Genomic DNA, 12,315 nt, shown 5'->3' with positions numbered 1-12,315 from the left:
ACTATTCACTTCTGGAGGAAATTAGAGAACTAAATCATTATTCTGCAAACAGGCTTAAAAAAAATGTAGCAAGCATTTACCCCGCCTTTCCCACATAAATTATGTTTCAGGGTAACGAAAGGGATGACAATGAAAGTACTCTTTATTAAAAAATCCCAGCTAATAAATGGACCAGGATGAAAATGTTAGAATATCATTATTTTGCATGCCCTAATGAGATAATGAGTAAAGGAAATGATCATCATCAGATGCTAAATAAAACTATCAGGAGAAAAGTTGATGGGGAGCTTAATGGATGAATCAGGGACCCAAACACCTAAACCCAATGATCAATTTCAATGGCACAAAAAGTGGATAAAATAGACATACAGGATAGGATATACCCCCACCACCCATGAAGTGTTCTAGTCCCAAACCAAACCAAACCAAACCAAAACCGGAATACCATTTATCCTCTAGATTTAACTCCTGGTTTATAAGAAATTTAGGAGGGAGAGGAATATATATATATATATGTTAAAAGACATCATGAGGGCTGGGCACAGTGGCTCACGCCTGTAATCCCAGCACTTTGGGAGGCCAAGGCGGGCGGATCATGAGGTCAGGAGTTTGAGACCAGCCTCACCAACATGGTGAAACCCCATCTCTACTAAAAATACAAAAATTAGCCGGGTGTGGTGGCGGGTGCCTATAATCCCAGTTACTCAGGAGGCCGAGGTAGGAGAATTACTTGAACCTGGGAGGCAGAGGTTGCAATGAGCCGAGATTGTACCACTGCACTCCAGCCTGGGCGACAGAGTAAGACTCCGTCTCAAAAAAAGAAAACACCATAAAGATACGTGATAGTTATTTTTAGGTGTCGACTTGACTGGGTTACGGAATGCCCACAAGGTTGGTAAAGCATTATTTCTGGGTGTGTCTCTGGGGGTGTTTCTGGAAGAGATTGACATTTCAATCAGTGGGCTGAGTAAGGAAGATCTGCCCTCAACCAATGTGAATGGGCATCATCCAAACTTTTGAGGTCATAGAACAAAAAATCAGAAGAAAGGCAAATTTACTATCTCTTCTGGAGCTGAGACACCCATCTTCTCCTGGCCTTGGACATCAGAACTCTAGGTTCTCAGTCGTTCAGCCTCAGTCTGAGAGTAAACACCATCACCTCCCTGGTTCTCAGGCCCTTGGACTTTGACTAAACTATACCACTAGCTTCTCCGGTTCTCCAGATTGCAGACAGCACATTGTGGGACTCTCTGTCTCCATAATCACAAGTGCCAATTCCCATAATAAATTCTTTCCTATCTTATCTATCCATCTATCTAAAAAATTTTAATGTGTGAAAACGTATGAAAAATTTTAAGGTGTGAAAAATTTTAGTCATGTCTTTTAGAGACATATTTTTAAGTATTTACAGAATGTTATTTGACAGCTGAGATAATGAAATGATTTGATGGCTACAATTTGTTTAAACAACACAATTTGGGGAATAAGGGGAGGGGAAAGAGTTGAGAAGGGTATAGACGAAACAAGATTGCCTTCCACTGATAACAGTTGAAGGTCTGTGATAGATATATGGGAGTTAATTTTACTATTCTATTTTTGTAAAATTTTACTATTCTATTTTTGTGTATTTTGGAAAGTGTTATTAATATTTTTATTTAAAATGTTAACCAAAAACCCTTAAAAAACTTAGAAATAAATCTGAAAGAGGTGCAAGACCTTCATGAACAAATTACAAATCTTTATTGAAAAACACCAAAGAAAACCAAAATAATGAAAGGAAAATATTCATGGATAAAAAGTCTACATATTTTAAGATTATGAATCTTTTCCAAATTGATCTATCGTTCCAATGCAATGCCAATTAGAATCCCTAGAAGATTTATTTTGATGAAAATTGACAAAATAACTCTAAAATTTATATGGAAAAGCTAAGACCCTGAAATAGCCAAGACACTCCTAAAAAACGTAAAAGTACTAATGCATACATAGACAACCTGACCAATGGATAGACCAAAGAGTCCAGAAAAGATCTGCACATATAATAAAACTCGTTATATGATAGAGATGCATTTTGGATCAGTGAGGAAATGAAAGACTATACAATAAATGGAGCTGGGACAACCAGTTATCCATTTGGAAAACAAATGAAATTGGATTCCTTACCTCATTACAGATGAACAAAAGAACAAATACTAAACACACAAGTTTAAAAAATAAAGAGCACTGTATTAGTCTGTTCTTGCCTTGCTATAAAGAAACAACTGAGACTGTGTACTTTATAAAGAAAAGAGGTTTAATTGATTCATGGTTCAGCAGGCTGTATAGGAAGCATGATGCTGGCCATCTGCTCAGTTTCTGGGGAGGCCTCAGGAAGCTTACAATTATGGCAGAAGGCAGGGGGGAAGCAAGCATGTCTTATACGGTCAGAGCAGGAAGAAGAGGGAGAAGGGGGCGATGCTACACATTTTTAAGCAACCAGATCTCATGAGAATTCTATCAAGAGAATGGCACTAGAAGGATGGTGCTAAACCATTAAAAACCACCCCCATGATCCAATCACCCCCCACCAGGCCCCACCTCCAGCATCGGGGATTGCATGTCAACATGAGATTTGGGTGGGGACACAGATTCAAACCATATCAAGCACTATTAAAAGGAAGATAAGTTGACAAATGATGGCAACTAAAAGCACAAATTAGTAGCACTTTAAAATACTATAAAGTTGGCCGGGTGCTGTGGCTCATGCCTGTAATCCTAGCACTTTGGGAGGCCGAGACGGGTGGATCACTTAACGTCAGGAGTTCGAGACCAGCCTGGCCAACATGGCAAAACCCCATCTCTACTAAAAATATAAAAATTAGCTGGGTGTGGTGGTGCACACCTGTAATCCCAGCTACCTGGGAGGCTGAGGCAGGAGGATTGCCCAAACCCAGGAGGTGGAGGTTGTGGTAAGCAGAGATCACGCCACTGCACTCCAGCCTGGGTAACAGAGCCAGACTCTGTCTCCAAAAAAAAAAAAAAAAAGTGTGTATATATATATATAAAGTTATTTCAAAAAGAATGTAGACTGGAAAAGGATATCTGCGACACATATAACAAAAAATTAGGATGCAAAATACACAAAAATCTCCTTGAAATCAATAACAAAAATGGGAACAACCCAAAAGACATTTCAAAGAAAACAGGAATAATCAATAAGTACACGAAAAGGGGTCAACCTCATTAGTAATGTAGAAAATGCAAATTAAGACCACAAGGAGAAGCCACTTTGCACCTATTAGACAAAAACTTAAAAGTTTTTGATACTAAGTCATGGGATGGAGATCATCAGAAATTCATATACAATGTAATGTAGAAATACTTGGGAAACTAGTTTGACATTCTCCAGTTCAGGTAAAAATTTAACTTGACTCTGACTCCATGACTAGGTAATCCTCCTTAGAGAAACTCTTGCATATGGAAACCAGGAGATATAAATAAGAACGCCAGTGCTGCTGTGTGTGTGTGTGTGTGTGTGTTTTTTGCTTTTTTTTTTTTTTAATGTCAAATGGTGAGAAACAATACTAAGTCCTTGATCAGTAGAATGAATAAAGTGGTATTCATCATACTGTATCACATCTTGACACAATGGAAAACAAATGAAAATGAACACAGTGACATGCAACAATATAGATACATTTTAATGTTGAAAGAAGAAAAAAATTGCAGAGAAATTATATGGTAGGGATCTATTTCTATAAAGCTCAAAAGTAAGCAAAGCTTATACTGTAGTAAATAATTTTAAAACTTTAAAATTAAAAATGTAAATAATATAATAAATCAAGAAATAAAAAAATGCAAAAGTTCAGGACAGTAGGGGAAAGTAAAGAACGGAGTAGGGGGTACATAGGTAAATGAAATGGTATTGGTAATAGTCTAGTTGTTAAGTAGTGGCCTTGAGGGTGTTCATTTTATTTGTACCCTTCATAACATATAATTGTAACACTTTCATTTTTATGTTAAAAATTACCTATAAATGCTATTAAACCACAGTGATATTTTAAAACAGTAAGATTATGGAAGCCAAATCAATGGGATGGAACAGTGACTCATGAAAACAGACTAGGTGGCTCTGTTTCCCGAACTGGTAGAGTAGGTCCTATCAGATGGATTCATCTGCAGATAATAATTATAAATTCTGGACAAAACATTTAAAAACTTTTTGAAGGCACTAGGGAGTGTCGAAAAGCAGGACACTGAGAGTGAGTGGCACTGGGTACATGTTTCATTTTTAAGGCTTTTCACCTAAGGGTAGGCCACATTAATAAAAAGAGTCCAAGCCACATTGGGAAGCTGAAACTCAGAGAAAGACCAGCAGTCTTACTGCATTGGAGAAACAGAAGAAAAAGATCTGAACTACTGGATTTGAGTAGCTGGAAGGTGAAGGGGAATTCCATAAAGGAGAGAACACAAGGAAGAAAACTCTAAATTATATATATAAAGTTTGCCCAAATCTCTGGCTGATCCCTGAACTAAACATTGAGCGGTGTGGCCCATGCCCACCCCTCCCCTGCGCCCCACATCTGGGTGGGGACTATTTGACCAATAGAATAAACATAAGTGATGTTGTGACTTTCAGTCTAGGTCATTAAGGTCACACAGTTTCTTATCTACGGGAAACACTTACTCTTGGATTCCTGAGCCACCGAATGTGACAACTCTGGAAAGACCTGCGCCTAGCTTTCCAGGCCTTCCCACCATCCTCTAGCAGAACACCAACCAACCAACCTCCATCAACACCATGTGAAACAGAAGAATCAAATAGCCAAGTCCCGCCTGAGTTCTTGACCCACAAAACTGTGAGGTATGTATAATAAAATGGTTGTTTTAAGCCACTGTTTTTAGATAGCATGTAACAGAGTAACATAATCAGAATGCCAGTTATATCAAGTTCATAAAAAATAAAAAAGCAAAAATAAATAGCTGGCTCACTACAAATAAAAAACAGGCACACTTTTTCAATAATATAACAGATATTATGAATACTAAACACCCCTATGAAATTAATTCGATTAGTTTTTTCCCTTTGTACACATCTTTTTTCTTTGCAGTGGAAGAAAAAAGCCCAATATGTTTGTGATCTAAGTTAAATAACAAAACATTAAAGTAATATGGGGGGCATATTTATACTAATTAATTTCTTAAAGAATTCTGAGGTTCAGTGAAATATGTTTAAGCAAGATTTTCCAAATTCCATACTGACTATATTCCTGCATGTTTCTGATAGGTAGTTTTTTGACTCAGAATAAAGAAGGTATTCAAAGCAAATGAATCTTCTCCTCTAGCTAGCGCCAAAGAAGGAATTTCCTAAGTGGAATTGGATTTCATGCTTTTCCTTCTTTAAAGTTAAGACATGTCCTTCCACTTTTCTACTAAGACCAACTTTTCAGATAGAAAAGACTGGATCTTGAATTTGAATTTACTATGTCAGAAGTGTTCTAAAGAGAAAACTTCCTCCTCTGAGAGCTTAATCCTTTCTTACAGTGAGATCCAGCAGTTTCGCTCTTGGAAAGAAAGAATATGGGAATGGAAGCAGGTGCAGACGGGTGAGAGAGGATGAAGAAGCCCATTCCAGCAACTTCCTGTGGAAACTGGCAAAAGGAACTTGAATAAGCATCCTGAACAGAATCGAATGCCCTTAACCTACACAACAAAAGCTCAGCTCTATTTTAATTAGTCCCTTACACTTAGACACTTTTGTCTCAAATTATGACAAAGTTTTTTTGGATCCCAGCTGAATTTATTGTAGCCCCTTGATTCAAACACAAGGAAACGTTCTGGTACTAAACAAGTAAAAAGTAAGAGCACAGTCAACAGAAATACTGCCTCATTATTAAATTTTCCCACTCCTAAAATTTCTGTTTAAAAGAAAAAATGCCGTCCAAGTTCACAGATCAGTGAGAAACCACAAGGCCATCCACACAATAAACCACATTATTTGGGTCAAAAGTAAAATGACTAAAAGGGAAGGAATGCTGGTGATAATATTCAATACCTTGCTAGTATAAGGCCTTTCAGCCTGTTTAAGACAGGAGCAGTAAAGAGCAAATCATATTTCAGCGAAAAATGCTGACAGCTCATCAATTGATTTTCAATGAAAATGCTTTAAAAATTAATAAAGAAGTTAAGCTGCTGAAATACAGTTTCACCAATTAGCTTAATGTCAGAGAATTCTAATTAGGCGTCTTGAGATTGCTATTTAGTGTTTAAGCCTTCAGAGTGCCAAATTCTCCTTTTCACACAAACTGGTTGCAAAATTAAAGACATTAGGCAGCCTTAATTACATTATCAGAACAGCTGGGATTAGGCAATCTCTGAAGTCAAGACGGCATTCTTTTGTCATAGGGTGGAAATCCCTGGCTTTCCAGGGTGCCGGATTTTGGTGCCATTCCATATCTCACCCATACAAAGCAAGCTGCATTAGAAACAAAAAATTTGCAGACAAAGAATAGAGTAATGCTCAGCAAATAATGAACACATTACCGAAAAAGAAAAGGTAGGTGAAAGATTAAGCCTGAAATCGGTAGGTTTTGCTAACACCTCTACTGGCGGCTGGCCTGCCAACCCTCTTGTGGCAGTAAGACTGAAGGAAAGCTCTGTGAACCTGTTTGGCCAGTGGAGACAACTCTGCTATCTAAAGCTGAAGCACATTTATGCTCCCTCATCCCATGGGGTGTGAAATTAGCAGCTATTGTTTTTACACATTTTTGCCAACACAATGTCTTTTGTGTCTTTACATTGTTTATAAAGCTATGTTTTCTTGCACATGGGAACCCTCTTTTTAATTCTAATTTTTTAAGCAACAGGATCAGCTCTCCTTTCCCCCCTTGTTATTCCATTCCTTATTCCTCTAAACAATCAACTTTTTTTAATGGACTCATTTAACACCATGATTTTTCCCAAGTAAAAAATAGTAAAAACGGGATTGATGGTGAGGATACCCATAATTCCTTGCACAGTGGTCAATCTGAAGGTGGTCAAAAACCTAACTGCTAAGTAGTGGCCATTAACCAAACAGAGCTTCCTCAGTAGTCCAGACACTAATTTTTTTTTTTCCAAAACCTAAAATTACCATAAATTCAGAATTCTAGTTTTTAAATTTTAGTTGTGGTACTATCTGCTGTGACCATCCCAGCCCCACTATCTCTCATCTGGAAAACTGCTACAGTTTCTAGCTGGTCCACTCTTGGCCTGTTCATCTCCACATCAGATCTTTCTAAACTAAAAATCAGATCATGTCACTTCCCTGACTAAAACCCTTCAGTAGTCTTCTGCTGCATGTAGAAATAAATCCAAGTCTCTTTTCATGACACACAGGGCCCCAGATAATCTGGCCTCCACATGGGTCTCCAGTGTCATTTCTTACCATCCTGACACCTCACTCACTCCAGTCCCACTGACCCTCTATCAGTTCCTCCAGTCCCTAAACTCATTCCTGCCTTAGGAGATGTGAACTTGGTTGTGTCTCTTGCTGGAATGCAGTTTGCAAGGTTGCATGAGAGCAACTTCTCTTTATTCAAATATCAGCCTGCATATATGTGGAAATAACAAGATGAATATAAATGGTTCCTGTCTTCAATGAGCTTACAACCTAAAAGGGGGAAGAAGCATGGAAGTAAAGAATTACATGTTAATTTAGCACACAAATAAACACTTGAATAAATTGCTACTGGCCTAAGAAGACAGAGCAACTAACTGCACCTAGGAGGTTACAGTTACAGTTTCAGAGAGGGCTCAAATGATGAATAAGGAGGAGCTCCTCTTTAGAGAGAGGGTGAAAGGGATATGAGGGAGGGGCAGCTTCGGTAAAAGGCATAACTCAAAGGAATGGAGTGATAGAAGAGCATTATGGTATGTTTGAGAAGATGTAAGTGGTTCACTTTGGCATGAGATGAGGCTGGAAAGGCACAGAGGGGCACGATCATCGAGGATCCTGCAGGCTCTGTGAAAGTATCTAAACATCCTTCTACAGAGCTGACTGCTTATGAATTCCACGGAGGAGTTTCAGGGGAAGAGGAAGGAGGAAGAGAACCCCTGTCCCACCTAAACCAGAAAGGCTCAACTTTTATCTGTTTTAATATTGGGATTCCAACTAAGAGTTCATGCTTGAAAAACTTTGAAACCTACATCTGAAGCTCAGGTCTGCTGCGGATGCTCCTGGGAAAAGGACCTGTGCTTCACCTAATCACACAGAGAATGCTCAGGAACGTGTTGGGATTGCTTGGTACCAAGTGAATAGGCAACATGGCCAGAGCCTCCAGACAGACAGATGTGAGGGGCAGCCAAGAACAAGATAAGGCACATGGAGGATTCAAATGTATTGATGTTGTATTCATTCTTAAATTGAATGGGAATATATAAGTATTTACTTTATCAGACTTAAGGCACACATTATATATAGTGGTATGTACGCAATTTTTCATAACTAAAAAGCACATACACAAGCAGGTATATGTCAATTTCTGTAGCAACAGACACACTTAACTGATTAAATTCCCCCTTAAGTCAAAGGGCTTGGCAGTAATGGTCAAATAACATTCTCGGACATTACTGGTTTGAAAATCTGTTTCAAACTAATGAGAGCAAACTGTTCCTTTATATAATTTCTTCTGAACTTGCAAAACCTGACTCCAAACTTGCCCATGACAAAGGTCCCCAAGGAAGCCCCACTAAGCATAAATTCACACAGAGGCCTGAATAGTTTTCAGGGCAAGAGTTTCCAATGGTTTAACTTTAAAATGCCAGTTAATAAAGATATTTGTATATGCATAGAGTGTCTCTGGAAGGATAGAGGAAAGTATATAGGAAAAGTGACTTTCTGGAAAGGAGAACTGGGGAATTCAGTCAGATGGAAAGGAGGGTCAGAGGTGGGTCACTTTTCACTGCAAACCTTTTTGTTTAAAATTCTTTTTGCTATGCTATTTTTAAAAAAAAGTTTGCTAAGAATGACTTCTGCTATTTTACTGTTTATTATTTTTACTGACAACATTATTTTTTAAAAATCATAACACTTTTTTTTAAAAATTAAAGATATTTGTTTAAATTGGTAAAATAAATGAATAACCATCAGAATAACAAAAGAAGTGTCTTGGGCTCTGCAAAACCTCATTCTAGGCTGGGTGGTATCATTCACAGATATATATCTCCTGGGAAAATTCCAGGGGACTCAGGAAGTAGTACCTCTAATTAAGAGCATGTCAGTGCTTTATACAACCATATCCCTAAGTTACCATACCTTTAGTTATTATGGAAACTCGGCATCCTCTTCTTATCAACCATACCATCATCCCTCTGTGACAACCACACAGACTGATCTCCTAAGAATTGTCACCAACAACAGACTCTAAATTCCTAAAAGATGATTTGGCTGACACATTCCCTAACTTGGCATCTTCCATTAACCACATCACATCTCACTGTAGTGACCTCACTGCTTTCAGAGGGAACCATTCAAATAGCCTAAGCACAAGAGTGAGAAGATTGTATTTGTGTGTTGAAATAATTTCATTAGCACTGTGGAAGATGAATGGAGTTGGGGTGAAGCTAAGAACAGAGAGGCTTGTTAGGAGGTTACACTGAAGTTGAAGGCCTGTGCTTTACCAGTTACACTGGAGATAAATTAGAGATGCATTTAGGAAATGGCACAAGCAGGATTTGATGATTTGACAAATCTGATGTGTAGACTGAAGGAACAGGAAGAATCTGGAGTGACACAGAGGTTCCTAGCTCAGCAGCATGGGTAGATGGTACTGCTAACTGATTAAGACAGCAATGAAGAAAGAATATCAGAATTCAAAGGGGCTTTAAAGTAAACTATTTTAGAACATGTAATTAACTGATTCATTACTACAACAACTATGTGATGACACTATATCTGGGGCATCTTTTTAGTTGCAAAGTTTAGTAAGATGAAGAAGAAAGATGCAGTCTCTGTCCTCATGAAGCTTCAAGTCTACCGTGAAAATGAAGGGACCTCTGCTGCTTGGAGCATACTGGGTTAGATTCTCTGAGGAGTCTGGTTACTACAATATGACTAGATTCTGGATAAAACATGCTTCTCACATACTGCTGGGCTTGCAGGAAGAAAAAGAAAATTCCAAGGTTCCCTCTCCCCTAACCACCCCTAGCTCCAAGAGTCACGAGATTAAAAAATGAGGTGAAGCCACGGTAGGGAGTAGCGAGCAATTAGCAAATACAAATGGCAGAGTTGCCCTGAGAATAATTACTGATATCAGCTTAGGGACCTGGAGACTAAATCAAAGTTCAGTGACAAGATGAAGGAGTGAGCCTGAAACTCAAAATCCTCAGAATCATGTAAGAAGACTTAGAAGTTCCAGATCAGCACTATTCCCTGCAAAAGAAAATACATATCCCCAAAAGAAAATATCCCTAGTATAGCACCCACAATCTGAGCTCAATTAAATATGAGTTCATAAATAAAGATCGCTGAACTCACAAGGAACCAATCTACCTTAAGAGTAATCAAAAACAACTAACTCAGCAGCTTTAGAACATTAGATACTGGAATTACTATATTTCACTAATTGGAAATTTTTTTTCTTTTTCTGAACATGGGATACATCTTAACACTTAGCACTGTGTCATAATTTAACTGGTGATGTGTTTTGTTTCTTAGTGGAAATAAAAATAGTGGTCCACCTTATAATTAATGGCATATTAGATTCTAGATGCTAAAATATAGTTTTCTGATATGAAATAAAAAAAGCTATGTAAATCAATGGAGAAATAAAAAATATACACAAAATAAGATGATCAAAATAACCACAAAATCATTCTAACTTTTCTGAATGTTTGAGAATTTTCATCATAAAATGTAAAACCAACAAATTACCAAAAATATATGAAAAAGCCTTCTATAAAAGTAAACAACAAAAAACTCAATTACTGAACATGGCTGGATAGAAAATGAACTAAGAGCTAAATTAGAAATAACAATCACATAGAATGCAGTAAAGAAACAAAGATAATAGAAAAAAGAAAACAGAGGTTAAGAGATATGGGAAAAAATGAGAGTTTAAAGCACATTTAATTGGAAAATCTGAAAAAGAGAATAGAAAGAAGGGAGGATAGGCAACATCTGAAGAGATAATAGCTGAGAATTTTTCTGAATTGATTAAAGACATTAATCCAGGGATAACAGGAACATGCACATACCAAGCAAAATAAATGAAAGAAATTCACACCAAGGCATATCATAAAGACAACTGCAGAATAACAAAAGTCAAGAGAAGATCTTAAAAGCACCTAGAGAGATAAGACAGAACACCTATAAAGGAATTACAATGGTTCTGTGCCATTCAAGGTACGGTATACATCATTCATCTAATCCCATAACAATCCTATAAGGTACATGGCATGAACCCCATTTTTATAGACAGGGAACCTGAGGCAGAAGGAGGTGAAATATTTGCCTAAAGTAAAAAAACAAAAACAAATAAACTAGTAAATGGTGAAAGATAATAAATATCAATCTAGAAATGTACATCTAACAAAACTCTCACCTGAACTAAGGCCTAAACTTAAGAGCTAACACTATAAAACTTTTAGAAGAAAACATTCAGGAAATCTTCCTGACACTGAATTTGTCTATAATTTCATGAATATGACACCAAAAGCACTGGAAACGAGAGAAAATAATAGACAAATAGGACTATTTCAAAATTAAGAACTGTTGTGCATCAAAGGACACTGTCAAGAAAGTGAAAAAGCAACCTACAGAATAGGAGAAAATAATTGCAAACTATTTCTGGAGCTTTTTAGATACTTGCTAACCAAAGATTTGTGGATGCTTGCTAGCCAGTTGAAAGATACACACACTCTTGAAATAAAATGTCATTTATCAGCTAAGACTTAAAATGAGATTAGCGATATCCTCACTAACCTACCTCTACCATGTCACCAAAACAATCAGGGAATTGTTTCCTTGATTATTGTCTCTCTCCCTCCCACTGAGACTACAAGGAGTAAGAGAAAAGAGGCTTTTGTCTGTCTCACTTCCTCTAATATAACTAGTACTTAGCAGTATGCCTAGAACATAATAGGTGTTTAGTAAATATTTGTTAACTGAATAAATGATATTACTTAAAGTCATACTTCACTTTGTATATTATTCAGAATGAGGGTAAACATCCCAACAAAAGATATAGGTCATGTACTATTAACATTTAAAGAATTAGACCGGGCGTGGTGGCTCACACCTATAATCCCGGCACTTTGGGAGGCCAAGGCAGGTGGATCACCTGAGGTCAGGAGTTC

At 37.5% G+C, this 12,315-nt stretch overlaps 1 protein-coding gene across 3 annotated transcripts in view; it reads right to left on the bottom strand.

Annotated features, from left to right (window-relative positions):
- Nucleotides 1–12,315, bottom strand: part of POLR3B (RNA polymerase III subunit B) — a 134,273-nt gene that overhangs the window by 77,310 nt on the left and 44,648 nt on the right. The gene's annotated exons all lie outside the window — the stretch shown is intronic.

The sequence above is a fragment of the Piliocolobus tephrosceles genome, chromosome 10 (assembly GCF_002776525.5).
Source record: "Piliocolobus tephrosceles isolate RC106 chromosome 10, ASM277652v3, whole genome shotgun sequence".
Taxonomy (NCBI): domain Eukaryota; kingdom Metazoa; phylum Chordata; class Mammalia; order Primates; family Cercopithecidae; genus Piliocolobus; species Piliocolobus tephrosceles.
This window is presented reverse-complemented; position numbering and strand designations above follow the sequence as displayed.